The sequence below is a fragment of the Trematomus bernacchii genome, unplaced genomic scaffold, assembly GCF_902827165.1.
Source record: "Trematomus bernacchii unplaced genomic scaffold, fTreBer1.1, whole genome shotgun sequence".
NCBI lineage: Eukaryota > Metazoa > Chordata > Actinopteri > Perciformes > Nototheniidae > Trematomus > Trematomus bernacchii.
The window spans coordinates 7,417,479-7,436,550 of record NW_022987582.1 but is presented as its reverse complement, the minus strand read 5'-3'; the positions used below and the strand labels follow the sequence as shown (position 1 = coordinate 7,436,550).

Here is a 19,072-nt window from a genome sequence, read left to right as displayed (position 1 = left end):
CACACACACACACACACACACACACACACACACACACACACACACACAATCTTTATTTCTCTCTCCCTGTATCACACATGCACACCTTCTTCAGTTAAAATAGATAGGTACATTTGGCACAGTCTCTATGTGTTACTGGTTGAAGTGTTAATACACACCTGTATCCACAGCCACAGACATAAGACATCCTCATCACTTTTTTTATTCACCAGTTTCTTTCACCTTCAGGAGACAGAACTATTCATGTCCAGGCGAATCATGTTCATACTAATCCTTATCTAATAATAAACTGCATGTTGTATGAACTAAGACACCTGTTTCCAGTTAGATTCCCTGGGGTTTATCTGTCTTCACTGCTAACAGTAAACAGTCTCTTGGATGTTGTTTCTTGGCATGTGAAAAAAGAAAAAGTGCTGTTTGTGCACCTCTAAATATTCCACACAGAGTTAGAAGTCCCTCCCACACAGCAGACAAAACATGCAGGTGTTACTAACTGTCGTCTTAGACTTTGGAGCTTAAGGGTTAACCGTTTGCATCGCCCTCTTTAAAGGAACCGTTTTATTCCGTCTTTGAAATAGGTTTGGAGGATGCAGTGTATGTGTCTGTGTCTGTGTGAATGTGTGTGTGTTACAGGTTGGAGTTCTGTTTATTTAACCTTGAAAATAATATTTTTGCTCTACCTAAAAGTGCATGACAACTATGTGCTCCACATCCCCATTACGTTTTATTTAAAATGTGAAGAGCCCTGGAACATACTTTCTGTTTGAAGGGGATACTGTGGTGAACCATGATAAGGGGAAAGTTCATTGCAAAGTGCAAAATCCAAATACCATTAAAGTTAGGCCAAAAACTGCCTAAAAACATTGCATTTTCTTTTGACACTTTCAACATTATCTTAACTTTTTATGCACAAACTAACAATCTCTGAGTTTGATTATCGATGATTATCAGTCAAAAATTTAGAATTTCTAAAACTGTGGTAAGTGTTTAATACTCTTCACTAGTAAACACTTGGTTTTGTGGATTTCTGAAATCAATAGGTCACTAAATGTTACTAACTGTAAACCACCGAGACACAAGTAGTGTCACGGTGGTTAAACCGCTGGTATCAGACATTTCCCTAAAACACTGCTAAAACACATGTTTATTCATAATTTGTATGTGCTTTAATGCATTCAATATTACCATCTAATTACATCATAAATGCAGGGAACACAGTGGCTGTAATTTAAAAAGGTTATTAGTGTATATTGCCAGTAAAAAACACATTAGCTTAGTGCCTTACCTTGGCAATCCAATTCCCGTGTACATTCCCATTGTAGAGGTCTGGAGCCAGGGAGGATGCTTCCAGTGTTAATTAAACCGTCTGTCTTGGAGAGAATTAAGGTCATGATCTCCCAGACCTCACCACTCCCACACTCCCTGAGAAGAAAGGAGAGAAGAAATGAGACTTAATGAAGGAATAAAAGGATGAAACGACTTAATGAACCGCCTAACGAGGCCTGCGGCCGTTTAATAAGGGCTTATTAAAGCTTAATTAGAGCAATAATCCAGCTTGTTTGGAGTCAGTCAGTGTTGACTTGTGGCTGATTGTGTTTTTATGGTAACTGCATAAACAAGGAAGCATTGTCAGGAAGGAAGACAAGTTCGACAGAGTGTGTGTGCGTGGTTGCGTGCGTGTCGGGTACAACAAAGAGGGATTCTAAAAAATGATTAGGTGAGAGCTTCAGGTGACCTTTCAATTACATAGAGGTCCTAAAGTCACAATCTGGCCACATGTCGAAGTCCAATTCAAACACTCTCCCACCTCTTTCCTGAACATCACAAAACTGAACCCAAAGCAGTTCTAAATCACGTGGTAACCTTTTGGTATGGAAAGTAGGGTAAATGCGGAAGTGCCTTCAATTGCCATTCTCTAATGGCCAGCAGAGGGCAACTGCACTGGGTGCAAAAATAAATCTATCTATGAAAAATTATTCTACGTCTTTTTCACGGAGTAGACATTTTACTGGGGAGTTTATGATCTCAACAAAATGTTAATTCCATAGATTATTGTCCCATTCGGAGTAAACTGGATAAAATAGTAAGATATGCTTAAGTGCAAGACTTCCTTGTGTTTGCCAAGTCGCTGGTGCTCTGTGTGGTTTTGTCATATATGATACCTTTACCTCTTCACACAGTTTCACAGATCATGTTCTCAGACCTGATACCAGGAAGTTGCCCTATCAACTGAGTTTGTATAGCTCTAATGATTCAGCTGGCAGACTCCTTTCCTCATTGATTCAAACACAATACACAATGTTTCCTCTATAGACATGATCGTGACTCACATTAGTCAGAGACCAAGCTGCATTGTGCCTGAGGATACATCTGAAGAGAGTGTAAGATATACGGCCTATTTAGGGCTTCAGATTTTCATTATTCACCCCTTGGACGACTGAGTCAACCTCACAGCATGTTGTATCCTACTTGGAATGGGAATGCCAAACTGCTCTCATTACTGTAGCTATCCTCTCTGCCTCGTGGTGATTCATTTGATATCAGTGATTCAGATGTTTACTGCCCACAGGCCTTTGTTATAAGGTTAGCAATATCCATTTTTCCTAGCAATGAAAAGGGGTTACTCATCCATCTTCCTGATCATGTGAGAACCCACCTGATGACCCTGTCAACTGAGCCATACAGTATGTTTATGATATGTTTATTCAAATGAATAAGATGGTACATGTGGGCAACCTGTGCTCTATTTGCCTTTACAACTGCCCCAGTTTGTGGACAGTAATGGTATGCGGTATGGTTGTGTATTAAAAACCAGCCCACAAACATAATGGCCACAATAAATGCCAAACACATCCGCCTATGAAATGTGGCCTGCATGGAGGTCATCGTCTTTATCAGTAGACCCTCATGGTAAGGACTTGTAGATGAAGAGGTGGGCACTTTCTAGGACTCACCAACCCATAACCTTGTAGGTATGATTCAATCTTAAATGCAATCAACATTTGGATCCAGTACCAAGGTTTTATTAGTAGCATGAATAACATATTCAAAATGTACTGAAATTGGGTGGGCCTGTTTGGAGTGACTAGCATGCGGCAAAAAGCACAGCTAAGAATGCTAAACTGTCACTTCTTCTACCATAGTTATGCCTTATTATCATATTGTAACTATTTAATCATAATCTCTCCAAAATTTAAATCTGGAAAATCAAGTTTACCTGCTTTTACTTTGTGTTTCAAAACAGAAGCGAGGACCCTCTTTGCCCCTTTCTGAGTTCTATTTCATACTTACTGACCGCCAGAGGCGGTGCTTTAGCACTGGATATCTTCTGTCTCGCGCATGCGTAGGTCGAATATTTATATCAACAAAGTCACGTGTGACCTCGTATGACCCCGGAAGGTATAAGTTCCGGTGCTGTCAACGAGCTCAGTCCTTTTTCATCTTCTCGCTGCGCAGGTTACTACTTATGAGTAGAAGCCAAGCTAGCTTACTGAAAATTAAGATTCTAGCTCATCGCTACCTGTAGCCTTGCGATCGTTTGATCGGAGCTGCGGGCTAGGAAAAACGCTCGCCCTCCAAAGGCTGCGACGAGCTGTCCGTCCTCCCAAGGGAGAGGACCGCGGTGTTCACCGCCCGGACCCCAGGAGCTCCGGACCGGTAAAGAGCGGACGCTCCTGCACACAGCCGGTGAGATCGCTACCAATTATTGCTGATTGTGCTATATCTATATACTCTCAAACTAATGAGATAATTGTGTACAAATTAACCGAGGGCTCTCGCTAATTTGTTACTGTTACCTGTACTATCATCCAGTTAGCTGAGTGCTCCCGCTGAAGGCTAACTTTCTACTGCGCTAGTGAGGAGAGCGTCTCCGCCCTCCTGCTCACTACATACTTTTGGTTCTTTACCTGTACTATCATCCAGTTAGCTGAGTGCTCCCGGTGAAAGCTAACTTTCTACTGTGCTAGTGAAGAGAGCGTCTCCGCCCTCCTGCTCACTACATACTTTTGGTTCTTTACCTGTACTATCATCCAGTTAGCTGAGTGCTCCCGGTGAAAGCTAACTTTCTACTGTGCTAGTGAAGAGAGCGTCTCCGCCCTCCTTCTCACTACATACTTTTGGTTCTTTACCTGTACTATCATCCAGTTAGCTGAGTGCTCCCGCTGAAAGCTAACTTTCTACTGCGCTAGTGAAGAGAGCGTCTCCGCCCTCCTTCTCACTACATACTTTTGGTTCTTTACCTGTACTATCATCCAGTTAGCTGAGTGCTCCCGCTGAAAGCTAACTTTCTACTGCGCTAGTGAAGAGAGCGTCTCCGCCCTCCTTCTCACTACATACTTTGGTTCTTTACCTGTACTATCATCCAGTTAGCTGAGTGCTCCTGCTGAAAGCTAACTTTCTACTTCACTAGTGAAGGGAGCGTCTCCGCCCCCCTTTTCACTGCATACATTTGGTTCCTTGCCTGTTCTATCGTCCAGTTAGCTGAGTGTTTTTGTTCAAGCTAACTGTTACGGCGTTAGTGAAGGGAGCGTCTCCCCCCCCCCTCTCACTACATACAATTGTTTCTTTACCTGTTCTATCGTCCAGTTAAGCTGAGTGTTTTCGTTCAAGTTAACTGTTGCGGCGCGAGTGAAGGGAGCGTCTCCGCCCCCCTCTCACCGCATACATTGTTTCTTTACCTGTTCTATCGTCCAGTTAAGCTGAGTGGTTTCATTCAAGCTAACTGTTACGGCGCTAGTGAAGGGAGCGTCTCCGCCCCCCTCTCACAGCTCACAATTAGTTCCTGTTCTATCCTCCAGTTAGCTGAGTACTCTCGCTCAAAGCTAACTTGCTACAGTGCTAGTGAGGGAGTGTCTTCGCTCCCCTCTCACGGCGCACAATTGGTTATTTTATTTAATCGTTTATTTGACAGGGACAATGCACTGTAATGAACACTTAAAACATTTAAATGTGTCAAGCGTAACAGTGCCAGATTTAGCTTTGAGCTATTTTCCATTCCCTCACATAAAACATTAAGGAAATTACTTTTTACAAACAGGGTAAAAAAATATATACATGATATGCAAAGAGTGGCAACGACACATAAAGTGTTCCATCCTCCAGTTAACTGAGTGCTCTCGCTCAAAGTTAACTTGCTACAGCGCTAGTGAAGAGAGTGTCTTCACTCCCCTCTCACAGCTCACAATTAGTTCCTGTTCTATCCTCCAGTTAGCTGAGTGCTCTCGCTCAAAGCTAACTTGCTATAGTGCTAGTGAAGAGAGTGTCTTCGCTCCCCTTTTCACTGCACACAGTTGGTTCCTGTTCCATCCTCCAGTTAACTGAGTGCTCTCGCTCAAAGCTAACTTGCTACAGCGCTAGTGAAGAGAGTGAATCCGCTCCCCTCTCCCTGCACACAGTTGGATGCCCGTTCCAGCCTTCAGTTAGCAGAGTGCTCTCGCTTAGGCTAACTCGCTACGGCGCTAGTGGAGAGAGTATTCCGCTCTCCTCTCACGGCATAAACCCATTAACTGACTTCATTTTTTCTCACTCCAGTTAGCAGAGTGCTCACGCTCAAGCTAACTACTATTGTGCTCACTCCCCTCCACGGCATATTTGTTTCCTGGCCAGTTATTTACAGGCAGCTGAGTGCTCTAGCTATCGCTAGGTCTAACGGCTCTAACACCTGTATGGCTCCTCTTTAACCAGAGGATGGCCATGACCTTTGCCCCTCTTGTCTTGGCCTCGAGCATCTGAGGGAGGGCCTTTCGGAGGACCCGTGCATGAATTGCACCATCATGCCTCGTGCGGTAAGAGCTGCCGAGGTTGAACTACTGACTGAGGGTGGCCTTCCCCCCGCACAGTCGACTCCAGCCCAACCTACCCATCCTAGGCGTTGGGCCGCAGAGGCTGCGGGTGCACCGCCCAAGAAGAGGACTAAGCCTGATGGGCTGTCCTCCAGGGTGGACCTACTCACTACTGAGCTAGCCCAGATGAGGTCACTCCTCTTGGCTCTCCATTCCCGAAACAGCGCCTGCCAGTGCGTTCTTTAGGCGCACTCCGGCATCCGCCACCCGCACTGTTCCTCCCTCTTGTGAGTATCTGAGGGAGTTGCATGCATGCTGGAGGGACACTAAGGCTCTTTACAGTCTTACGTCCGATGGCCGAGCCTTGGTAGCCATGCAGGATGCGGCAAGAGTTGGCCTTGACCACACGCTGGCTGTTGAGCCTACCATTGCTTCCCTCATAGTTTCCCCTGACGAAGCCCTGAGGTCGGAGGCCAGGTGCCCTCGACTCCAATGTCGGGTCACTGATGACCTGCTCACTAAGGCTTACGATGCAGCGGCGCGCATGGGCCGTGTAGGCACCTCATGCTCGCCCTCTCAGCTTCCCTGCAGCAGGATGCTCTTAGCGCTTCCTTAAATCAAGGGTACAAGCTTCAGTTCCGACGCTGGCCCCCAGTCTTCAGCCGGGTCAAAATGACCACCATAAGCGACCCGGCAAAATAAATCGCCCTAAACCAGGAGCTGTCAGTCCTCCTTGCCAAGGGTGCAATCGAGCCTGTGGACCCCATCTCACAGCCCGGGCTTCTACGCGACCTACTTCCTGGTAAGGAAGAAAGGCGGTGGACTTCGCCCAATCCTCGATCTGAGGGGACTCAACAAGTTCCTAAGGATTTTACCTTTCCATGTGCTGAGCACAGCGGACGTTCTTCGTACCGTGGCCAGGGGGGAATGGTTCACGTCCGTCGACTTGAAGGACGCTTATTGTGATGTGCCTATTGTGCCTCATCACAGGCAGTTTCTTCGCTTTGCCTTCAGAGGTCGTCATTTCCAGTTCAGGGTGCTCCCATTTGGACTCTCCCTCTCTTGGACGACTGGTTAATCTGTGCACCATCCCGGTTACAGACGATCCAGGACACGGCTCTCCTTCTCTCTCATGTCGCCCGGCTAGGCCTCAGGGTGAACATGGAGAGGAGTTGTCAGAACCCCTCTCAGAGCCTAACCTTCATTGGGGTGGCTCTGGACACATTCACTCAATCAGCGAAAACAGTGTTCTCGCCCCCACTCCTGGTAGACGTGATGCTTTATTCTAGCAGCAGCCGACTGGATAAGCCGTCCTGCTAAAACTTCTTGTTTTTTCCAGCTAGGTGAAGGCAGTGCTCTCGCTCCCGCTCCCTCTGCTGGTAACATGGGTGTAGTTACATCCCTTTTGTGTTCGGCGAGTAGGAGCGTTGCTCTACTCTTTCCGTTCAGCAGGTAGCTGGGGAAGGCTGTGTTGTCGCACCCCGCTCCCGCCTACGCTGCATCTGGCATTCGTTATTAACTCAACCAGTGAGGGCGGTGTTCTCGCCCCCGCTCCTGATAGACGCGCTGCTTCATTCTAGCAGCAGCTGCCTGGCTAGGCTGTCCTGTTAAACTTCCTTGTTTAACCCAGCTAGGTGCGGGCCTGTCCATCTGCTGCACAGACTCTGCTGTGGGACGCCTTGGCGTCTCCCCAACAGGAAGGACCTCTTGTCTCAGTTGGAGGGTCGGATGTGGCACCCCGACCCCTGCCACCTCCAGCTGTGGGTCTGGCCACTGGGCCCGACCCACTGCTGAGCGACTGCATAGAGTCTGTCAGGAAGACTATTCTCAAATGCTAGGGCACCATCTACTCGTAGGCAGTACGAAAACAGGTGGAAACTGTTTTTTTGACTGGTGCCAAGGGCGAAATGAGGACCCAGCATATTGCTCGGTACCTACGACCCTTGAGTTCCTTCAGTCCCTCCTGGACGATGGCCGGGGTCCCGCTACCGTCAGGGTGTATGTGGCTGCTATATCAGCTCAACACGCAAGGGCTGACAACAGCACAGTGGGGAGCCATAGGCTGGTATCCCTCTTTTTAAAGGGGAGCTCTGAGGCTTCGCCCCCCGAATATCCCAAGGGCCCCTACATGGGATCTGCCCTTGGTGCTGGATGCCCTATGCTCGCCTCCTGTTGAACCTTTGTTACAGGCAGAACTGAAGTGGCTCTCAGCTAAGACTGCTTTCCCTCTTGCCATCACCTCAGCAAAGCGTGTAAGCGAGCTTCAGGCCTTGTCCGTGAACAGCTCGTGTCTGAGGTGGAACTCAGATGGCTCAGGTGTCACCTTTGGCCGAACACAGCGTTCCTCCCTAAGGTGCTGGCACGCTCTCATTTTAATCGGCCTATCCAGCTGGCACGGTTTGACCCCCCATCAGGAGAGGGGGAAGAGAGGTCAAGACTCCTATGCCCGGTGCGGGCCCTTAGAGCTTATGTCCAGACTACCGCTGGCATGCGTCAGTCTGAGCAGCTCTTTTTGGGTTACGGTGGTCCTAGAAGGGGCTGTGCGCTCTCAAAACAGCGCTTGTCCCACTGGATTGTGGACGTCATTGCCCAGGCATACAAGGCGAATGACCGTCCCTTGCCACCTAGAATAAAGTGCCACTCTACCAGGAGTGTCTCCACATCATGGGCGACCTGGAGAGGTGTGCCTCTGGAGGACATATGTGCTGTGGCCACATGGGCATCTCTGAGCACATTCGCCAGATACTACAGGGTGAATGTTGCCGCCCCTCACCCGCTGGGTGTGGTCCTCCTGCAGAGTCCGTCTAGGCCATCCTTATAGGTGAGTATTCAGACTTCCTCGTGACTCTGTTGGTATAGGTCATCCAGTGCTAAAGCACCGCCTCTGGCGGTCAGTAAGTATGAAATAGAACGATAGTTACGTATGTAACTACGGTTCTATGAATACTGGATGACCGCCAGAGTTCTTGGTCACTCGGAATTTCGTGTTTCTGCGAGAAGATTCCATAGGACTGAGCTCGTTGACAGCACCGGAACTTATACCTTCCGGGGTCATACGAGGTCACACGTGACTTTGTTGATATAAATATTCGACCTACGCATGCGCGAGACAGAAGATATCCAGTGCTAAAGCACCGCCTCTGGCGGTCATCCAGTATTCATAGAACCGTAGTTACATACGTAACTATCGTTTTCTTGGCAAAAGCACATCTAGTGGTCATTAGAGAAACTACAGCCAGGAAGAATGTGCAAATCAGCCGAAACGTAGCATAATATAGTATGGGTAAAAAAATTACTCAAACAGCCTTACATGAACATAAATAAATCCACACACCAACATATGTTTAATTGGATATATACTGTATATTTGTCAGGCAGGCATGTGTTCTTGTCTGATTAAAAGTACTTATTAAATCAATAAAATGGCAGATAGATAGATAGTCACACATTCCAACACACACCACAATGACACATTAACGGGTGCGCATAGCGAGATTTAAGCAATATGACATCACATAGCTGTCAGCTCTCTGTGAAAACATACCATTTTGCTACAGTTGTGTGTGTATGTGCATGCAAGAGTGTGTCTGATTGGCATTTGTTTCCAGTGGCACATCATCTACCACAAATACACAAAGACACACTCACACATTTTCTCTCTCTCCTCGGGAAACTGCTGACAGCTAACAAACACACATCTTTCTAGCACTGTGGTCGTCATTTCCCACCATGCTGTCACTTTCAGGGTCCTAATCCACCAGAGGAGTTTTAACTCATTTTGCCTGTAGCACTTTTGGTTTTAGTTAAACACAGCTGAATGTGTCCTGTGAAGCACTTATGGTAGAGGAATTGCTTCTTCCAAGTTTCCCTCATTTATTTCCTAAAATCAAAACCATTTGGAGGGTGGAGAAGTACTCTGTGTTTAGATCCAAACATGATGGGTTTTAGGTTTGTAACCTAGAGCTTTCCAATGTGGTTATGATTTTTCAAATGCTTTGAACCTTCTCGTTTCCCCAGATTCCGAGTTTAATACTATGCTTCCAGAGTCTTGGAATTATGTCATTTAAACCAAGAGCAGACTTAAGTCATACTCCAGAGGGATATTAACCGATTTTAGACATTCAAGGGTACACTTGGAATATCACACAGGGATGTGTGACAGCATTTCACAAGGAAGGTTTGAACCCTTGCAGTCACAGTTCATGAACCATGTCTCTGGCAAGTGTGCTGCTAAGCTAAAACACTTCAATCCCCTCCATTTATTTCCAGAACGCCAAACAGCTGACGATTTCATGCAGAAGGGCCAACGATTTCCATTGTTGTCATATATCCAGACATGTGTCAATTTTATGTCAGAGGATTAGGTATGCCAGTTATTGTTCTACAGCATGAGAATGATGTCAACGTTCCTGCAGGGCCTGTTCTGCGGGATGTAGACAGCAAAGCAGCTGGCAATTCCTGCAAAGATGCCAACACATCACATCATTTACAAAAGTACTTCCTTACTCTTCAGCTCTGTCAGTCGCACCCTGGAGAGTTATAGAGGAAGAAAAGAATGATGTCATCTTTCCAACAGCGCTCTAAATCTCAGATATTATTATGTTAATGCTCTGTGCACTGGAAGATGATGATGATGGTGGGGATGGTGGTGGTGGATAGAGTCGTGGTGATGATGATGGTGCTGGTCAGCGCAGTGGTCATGGTGGTGATGACAATGATGATGTAATCCTCCCTAAAGCCTTTGCCCTTTTATTTTTACAACATGAGCAGTTTACCAATTCTCTCTGGAAAGTGGTGCAGAGAAAAAAAATCCTCCTCTGATATACTTCTTTTAATTAAAAAAACCCTCCATGACTGGAGGAGTCACTACTTTGTCTAATGTCTCCAGTAATGTATCTATTAATATTAATACCATTAATGTATCATCAATTGTAAGGAAAATTAAGTTTACTTTGAATTATAACATAATGTGTTGGTCTTTCAACGTTCACCAGAAAAGCATATCCCATTATAAAATGTCTCATATTTATACAAAAAATGACTCAAACTGTAATGAAATGATTGTAATCTGAATAGGTAATTATGTCATTTGGTCCCATATAATCTACTGAACTTTTTTAGAATATACCAAACTTTTTTTGTTAACCCTTTTTTAGTCCTGGTTATATAGAGTAATACTGTAATAGCAATTAGTGCTGAACGATTAATCGATTTTAAATTGAAATCGCGATTTTTAGTGCCTGCCCTTTCCAAATGGCTTCCAATGGAGCTTTCCTAGATGGTTTGGTGAAACAAAGCATCTGAGTCAGGTTAGTAATGCTCCATCACATGTTCTACATCTATTACAGGGTGAATCTTAAACTGAAGCTTGACTTTAAAGCAACCCAACGGAAGTTTCATGTAAGTTTAGTTCTTTCACTCGTAGCTCGGGCTGCGGGGGTGCTAGAGACGGGAGCATGTTGATGCGACCTTCCTAGCCGGAGATATGGCCGCATTTTACAATAAACCTCCGTTGGGTCGCTTAAAAACAAATATCGCAAATCGAATCGCAATCGCAATATCTGTCAGAAAAATCGCAATTAGATTATTTCCCCAAATCGTGCAGCCCTAATAGCAATAACAATGTTCTAACTCTTTTTGCAATAGAACATTGTCAAAAAAACAAACAATTATGTTTCTAAACAACCGACGTGCATACTTATTATCTTTCAGAAATAAATCTGTGCATATTATGTTTGCAGTTTTAAAACACATGGTTACCTTTGTGAATTGAAACAAAACAAAATGTAAAAACAACAACAACACTACTTGGTTTGGTTTAGTAAAAAATATGCTTTGGCGTAATCTAAGAAAGTCTGTTTCCTGACTTGAACTATGTACTTTAGAATACAGTATGTCAATGTTAACTTATTGTTTACACGAAAAAAACAGTGGTCCCCTGGGTTAAAGTCCTGTGTTTGTTAAACACATGAACCCCAAGCAGTTTAAACATGTCTCTTGTGAGAGCGTGTTACTATATATTCTTTCCATGATTTATGATGTGGTATCGATATATCTAAATGTATATAGTGTTATCTCAATTGGATACAGTACCATCTCCCCCACTCCACGGGAAAATAAACTACAATGATTAGGCTGATCTACTGTCATTACTGTGTTTTTCTCAATAGAGCCCACATGTTTATAATGAGTGTAAACTGTAGGCTCCAGTGCTGAAGAGGCAGTCCATCCTCTATCCCTACTCAGCCCTGATGATACTGTGCTCCTTCAAAAGCAATTACTTCAACATGCTCAAATTCCAAATGTGAGTGAATAACTGTATATCATCACGAACCCATGCTCCAGACAAACTATAGTCATCATTGTTTCCATTGTACTTTACTTTTCACTTATTTCCAAAGATTCCCTGCTATTTTCCAGTTCCACCCTTGTGTGTTAGTTCTGAACTATAAATTATGTCACTCTGCCACTGGGCTTCTTGCTCATTATGGCTAAACTGATAACACATGCGGAGGCGCTTTAACTGTTGAAAACATTACAGCACTAAACAGCTGACTCTGCCAGAGCTCTTAAAGGGCCAGCACACGCAAAAATCAATTTGCAGCTAAAGAAATCAATTCAGTACAGGCCAGGTTGTCAACATTGCTTTCATATTTTAAAGGATGCTACTGATGCAAGGATGAAAGGTTCAAAGCTCTTACTGGAATTGAAATCTATCACACACTCTGATTCAGTGGTAGTGATCACTCCTGCTTTAGTGTAGTTGTGTTCCTATCCGAATTGTGCAGAGAAGAGCCAAAACTGAGTGTTGTTCTTCAACAGTTTGTGGGCATTTTTATCTTTGTTTGTTTCCATTGGTTTCAGTTGTTTTCATCAATCTTTCCTACATTTTCCCAGTTACACCCTTGTGTGTTGAACTATATCTAGTTTTACACAGGGCATTATGTCATTCTGCCTGCGGGGCTTTCCCACATTCGTGGCTCGGCTGATAACATGTGGTGGAGAACTGTTAAAACACATGGGTGTGTAGCGGTTTTAAACTTCTAACCCATATCAACGTTCCCTGAGAAACAGAGCGAGGAGGGGGTTTGGCAAAGAAAACAGGTCCCTTTTTCCCCCACCAGCAACCATCAGCTTTAAATCTCATCTAAATTGTGATTACCTTGGCTGGATACAGTAACCCAGCCCATGTTATTGCAGGACGGCTACAGCTGTGCCTCACTCCATAAAACCCCCAAAATCATTCCCTAGCCATTGCCCTTACCTTGCTGATTTACAAACGTCACATGAAAAACACTGCAGGAGTGCGGGCCTTTAAAATAATCTGAGTGAAGCTGTTGAACTCCACATACTGTGTTGCCTGAGAGTTGTTTGACATCAGTGTAGGTTGTGGTTCTCCACTTTATCCACACTGCTGTACAAACCTAACTTTACCACCATGTTTTGTGAGTCAGGGACATGAATAACACCTGACTCACCAAACTGGTCTTGATATTTTTTCGGCAGCACACTAGTAGCCTATCCTTATTGTGTCAAACACTGCATAACTGAACACATATTGTGCAAATACATTTTCATGCAGCTGTACAAAATGAATAACAAACCAAAACAGTTTAGCTGTTTATGTGGGGGAGGGAAGGACACTCTGAAATGAACTCAATTCCCACTGGGGCACTCACAGGATAAGCTCAGCTGATATGGACCCTTGAGAGGAAGTTGGACTTGTTTATGAAGGAAATGACATCATTGGGCTTGGATCAGACAATGACCTCATGCTGACAAGATAACAGCAAAGAGACACAGAGAGAGAGAAAGAAAGAGAGCACTGTTAAGTTAGGCTGCAGAAGTCACATGCACAAATGAAAGGTGGCTGAGTGCACCAGGGTTATTTTAAACCTCAAAGTTGAGTGCTTAATAGATTTGGCTGCTAAGTGACATTGGCTGATTTGTTTTGGATAATGCAACACTTATGGTCCATCTCTTTATTTGCTGGTCTCCACAAATATTCAATGTTAAAATGTAGGCCAAGTTGTCTCACATGGGAAGAATGAGTGGAATTGTTTGCACCAGTGGCCTTGTCCCTTCAATACCGTGTATTCTGAAATATACACGGTGTTGGAAGATGGATTATGACACTAGGACATGACATTTGCTGTTTCCTCAACAAACATTCCACATTACAAGCATTAATACGACATGTGGTGATGATTTATTGGGAACTGTGGGATACTGAACAACCTTAGTGGGCCAAAGCTTCAGATCTCTGATGCTACTTGTGGATTGAGTCGACAATGAGCACAAGCAACAGAAAGATGAAAATATATTCCATTCAAACTTCAGAGTTTGTAAAAAGACCTAGGGAGGAATTCCAATTAATGTTTTAGCAGAACATTTCATTTTTCTTGGACAACCTCGACTCCTCGGGGATTAAGATAAACAAGATTTTCTGGAAAGTACAAATTATTAAAAGATACCAACCTATTTGCTGTTTCATGCTCATTCTCAGTCAAGGAACCACTACAACTTTCCATAACAGCATTTTGTTGCCCTGCACTTTGGGCAAAGTGCTATGTGATGACCTCTAATTGTCCCGGGGATTGGGACAGCCTGATTGAAAATAAAAATCCTTTAACGCAAAAAAAATTACTAGAGGGGGTTTGGAAGAGCTGTTGGACCTCTCAAGAGCAGAGCTGGACTAAAGCCCAAAAACAAAGCTTGCTACTGGGTTAAGGATCTTAGAATATGCCCTGGATTATCGAGCCAGAGAGCGAGAACATGCCCAGGGACAGTGGTAATACTGATTTTGGCTAAAGAGGAATACTGGGTTGTGTAAGAGGCAGTTTGTTCTTGTTGTTAGTATAATGTCAGTATTCAGGGGGTAACAATAATGGATTTGAACGGGGGGTGGTTTGTTGTTAGCCAACAGTAGTGCAGACAGTTGTTTCCCTGCATTTATCCATGATTGGTAGGCTAACGTAATTAGAAATGATCACCACTGCTAAAAGAAAAGAAAAAAAGTGTAATATGATCAGTTTTTTTGCTTTAATAACGGCATTTTATAAAATCCCCATTTACACGTGTAGCTCAGTAAATGGCATGAAGATTACAAGTGAAAATGAACATAACAAAATAGGCATGTTTTGTGAATGATTTACAGATTGATGCAAGTATGTAATAAGAGGCTATAAAACACAAATACATGATTAAGGAGGTGTTTAATATTTGTACATTATTTTGCTAGTTTAATTGGGCCCAATGACTAAACATTATTGCACTACATGGTCAGTAGAACTGGGCAGTTTTATTCTGTAACTTTCTGTAAAAAACCCTAGTACCTTAATTAAAGTCACACTTTATAAATAGCCTGCACCACAGTCGTGACATTTAAAGTAGGAGGTAGGAGAATAAAAACAACCCCCAACTGCATTGTTGGCAGGTGGCAAAGAAAACAAAAAAAGGCTGACCTTTACCTTTAGCACAGAAAACAAGTTGCTTTTTTAATTAACTTAAAGAAAGTGCATTTGTTGCCTAACCACAGGAAGCTGTCAAAGCCGTGTGCTTAGTATGTTCACCCTCCACCCAGACCACGTTCCAAGACTGCTATACTTGGTTGGGAGAATAAATAAGTATGAATGTAATTTTTAGGAGACCTTTCATTATCTTAATAATTATCGAGATAGACATTATTTCACTAAGTATCTCCTTTGGATAATAGTGTAGTATTTTAACAGGAGATGTTAGGAACTATTAAGCAAATACCTTTGGGGTATTAGGGTTATTATAGGATGTCATTACATGAATGGCCCCTATGAGGATCAGCAGTTAACACTATGTTCTTATGGTCACGCACCAGCCAGTAACAGGCTGGTTCACTGGATCCACAAACAGAATAAATTACAAGACTACATTTATCATCATAACTCTTGGAATACACTGCATCACAGACCAATGTTCGTTGTAAAAAGGTATCTTACGATGAGTTTTAGTTAAGGCTATACTTCTACATAAATGTTTCGGGCAATACATTTCAGTTTTTTTATAATGAAAACACTTTCAATGGCCTGTCAAGAATTATCTTTCCAGGTATTACGGCAATGAAGTCTAGTGAGTTAATTTACACAAACAGAACGGTCCCATCTGGACTGATTAACATACTACATTGCTAATGCTAACTTTTAATGGTGTGATCATCTCACAAGCTCATTTGCAGTGAATTCTTAATGCAGAATTAGCATATTAGAACAACATATTGTCTCTCACTAGCCAGGGGCCCGATGCAAGGTGGTGTCAGATTACATTTCTGTCTTAAGCTACAGCTTGAACAATGAACAGTAGTGTTCATTGAGACACTTTGAAGAAATAAAAGATCATGCAAAAGCATGTGTCCTTGAACAAGAATGCATTTGTATGTATTGCCTACTTGACATAATTGTCAAAGTCAATCAAACATATGATGCATTGCACATGTGTTTTCTCAGAGTGCTTTCAGAATAAACACAAGAGTAGCCGTTAATGTGTATCCAGGTATGTTAATATGAATCACTGTGTTCTGTTGAATGTGTCCAGCATACAAATGCATTTGAGTGAACTAAAATTGCATATTTTTTGCACACCCAAGCATTATTTAAAGCAGCATAGCCATTTAAATGTTTCTTTTTCAAAGCAAAGAACTTTCCAGCAAAGTATGATGATGAGATTTTATATCTAATCATTGAAATGCATGCAGCACAGACTGCAGTCTTACTGATCCGCCCACTACACACCCACCTTCCCCTCCAGACACACACACACTCTGACACACACACACACACACACACTGAAACTCTGTCCTCTGCAGAATCTGTCGCACTAATAAGTCACAGCGTCTCTTCATGCAAGGAAGAGGAAACATAAAATAAAAATGCAAACGCCGGCAACAGCCTTTTAATGTTGCTATAAATCAAGAAGGAGCGGCAAAGGTAGCTGTTAGCTGTAGTGGAATAACTCCCTCTGTTAGACACACACACACAGATACACACACATACTCTCACACACACACACACACGCATACAGACAGACATTCTCACACACGTATACAGACAGACAGATAGACAGGCAGACTAGGGCAGCTCGGTTATGGCAAAAATCATAATCTCGATTATTTGGGTCAATAATTGATATCACGATTATTAAAAACGATTATCCATTTGCTTTGAAAACATCCATTTATTGAAAAATAAAATGTGAACAGTATGTTTTTAACAGTTGATTACCCTGAACTTTAAGTACAATTCAACTGAAAAACCAATTAAAAAAAATTATAATAATCGTTTTATTTCGATTATGCTGTTTTCATAATCGTTGCAAGCCAAAATCGTAATTGCGATTAAAATACGATTAATTGAGCAGCCCTAAGACAGACAGACAGACAGACGGATAGATTCCCAGGATTAGGGTTGCCATTTTACACATGATTAACGTTGTAAAACTCAAACAAACCAAGTTCTTGATCAAGTTAAGGTCACCTGGGTTAAAGTCCTTCAGAAACAATGTGTTATATCTTAATACAGACATTATGAAACATAAAATTGTAACCGGCAATCCATTTTTGTTCTATGGAAACATCATCTCTACACCTAGCTGCAAAGTGACATTATGCCCCTTGATGGAAGGATTGACCTCCACTCACATATGAAATGATTCCTCTTCAGTGAAAACATTCATATATATGGTATGTTACCTCAGCTATCATCACTCACAGTGCCTGGGAAGTACCACCGTGCATGGTATAGATAAGAGCTCTGATGAGTGTTTGTGGCCCTGAGTCACATATACACACAGGCCTCAGACCACCACTGGAGCCGATAATAACTCTGGCTATCAAAGTAGAGACAGGCTTTCTTTTCATCCCAGAGAAAGAGGTAGAGAGAGAGAGGGAGGAAGAAAGAGATAGGAGAGCAGAAGACAGGTGGGGAAAGGGAGGAGGAGGGGGGGCCGGCATATTTCACCTCCATTCACCTGCTGACATGGCCTTTCAAAGAAACCTTTCATTAGACCTTCAGAACAGTCAGCTTAGTCTGCCCATTGCCGTCAATTTAGCTGTCATATTACACTAGCTCAGTCCCCTCTTTCATCTAGGGGATTTTTCATCTCATGATTTTCATACGGGAGGATTGGTGAAAGAGGTGCATGTGCGGAAAAGCCTCAGAAGTCTCAACATCTAATATATCAGTTAAGTGATTTAAGGTGTGCATGGTTAACCTGCACACACCTGAATCCACCCGAGCAGAAACAACTGCTTAAGGGAGTAACACCTTGAAAGAGAGTCTTTCAGCATATCACAACAAAAAAGGTGTCTCTGTGTTACTTCATCTTTTTTTTGTTCAGGCATAGATGATCCAATACAATCTGTTACTCTTGGCAAAACAGCTTCAAACCGTTTTGCAGGCAGTGTTTCCTTAAATGTGTGCCAGGGCTTAAAATGGGCCATGACCCATTTTTTTATTCAAATATTCCTTTTTCAGGTTTGGATTCACAAAGAGCTCAACAGCCAAGGTTCATTGCAGTTTTAAACAGACTCTTTTCTGGAAGTGGTCGGGGCGAGGCTCGATCTTTTTGGCTGAGTGAGCTTTGCTTCAGATATGTGTGGTTCACATATCTCAATAAGTCCTTTCAGAGGGTGATAATTTATTCTGCCAACACCTCTTCTAAATCATTAACTTGAGGGGAAGTTAACCAAGCAAGCCTATTTCTTCACATAGTTGTACAGTAGGAGGAATGCTCCATGCATGCACAGGCACAGGGAGCGAGGGAGTAAGCGTGATATATATACAGAGAGAGAGAGACGCTCAAAGCTCGCACCTTTAAATAGAGCACATCAATAACATTCTGATGTTGATGTAAGACTTGAGAGGATTGGCTGGTTTTACTTTCCACAGCACAAGCTCAACCCTCTCTCTCTCTCTAAAGCTTTTTAGGCCACCCACAGATCATATAGAGTCTCTCTATATACTCAACAGCTAGAGAGTGCTGTGTCAGCAACTTCTCATACCATCCTGCTGCCTCCCTCCTTCACTCCCTCTGTTGAGGCTGACCTTTACAGCTTCAGCTCCATTTATTCATGTAAAGATTATATAATCGATAATGGAAAACACAACAAAGAAACCCATGCACATATAAACGTAGTATTTGTTTCAAGAAGTTGCTTCATCTTAATCTTTTCAGTAGACATCAGTTGTCAAAGAGCTGACCATCTGTGACCAATTTCCACAAAGAAGGGCAACGAGTTTGCCCAAAAGGCAACAAGTTTG

At 43.2% G+C, this 19,072-nt stretch overlaps 1 long non-coding RNA gene across 1 annotated transcript in view; it reads right to left on the bottom strand.

Annotated features, from left to right (window-relative positions):
* LOC117480067 overlaps positions 1–19,072 on the bottom strand; it is a 104,705-nt gene that overhangs the window by 47,694 nt on the left and 37,939 nt on the right. Inside the window, exon 3 of the long non-coding RNA XR_004555631.1 lies at positions 1,286–1,422. This is a non-coding gene — a long non-coding RNA (uncharacterized LOC117480067). The remainder of the gene's footprint in view (positions 1–1,285; positions 1,423–19,072) is intronic.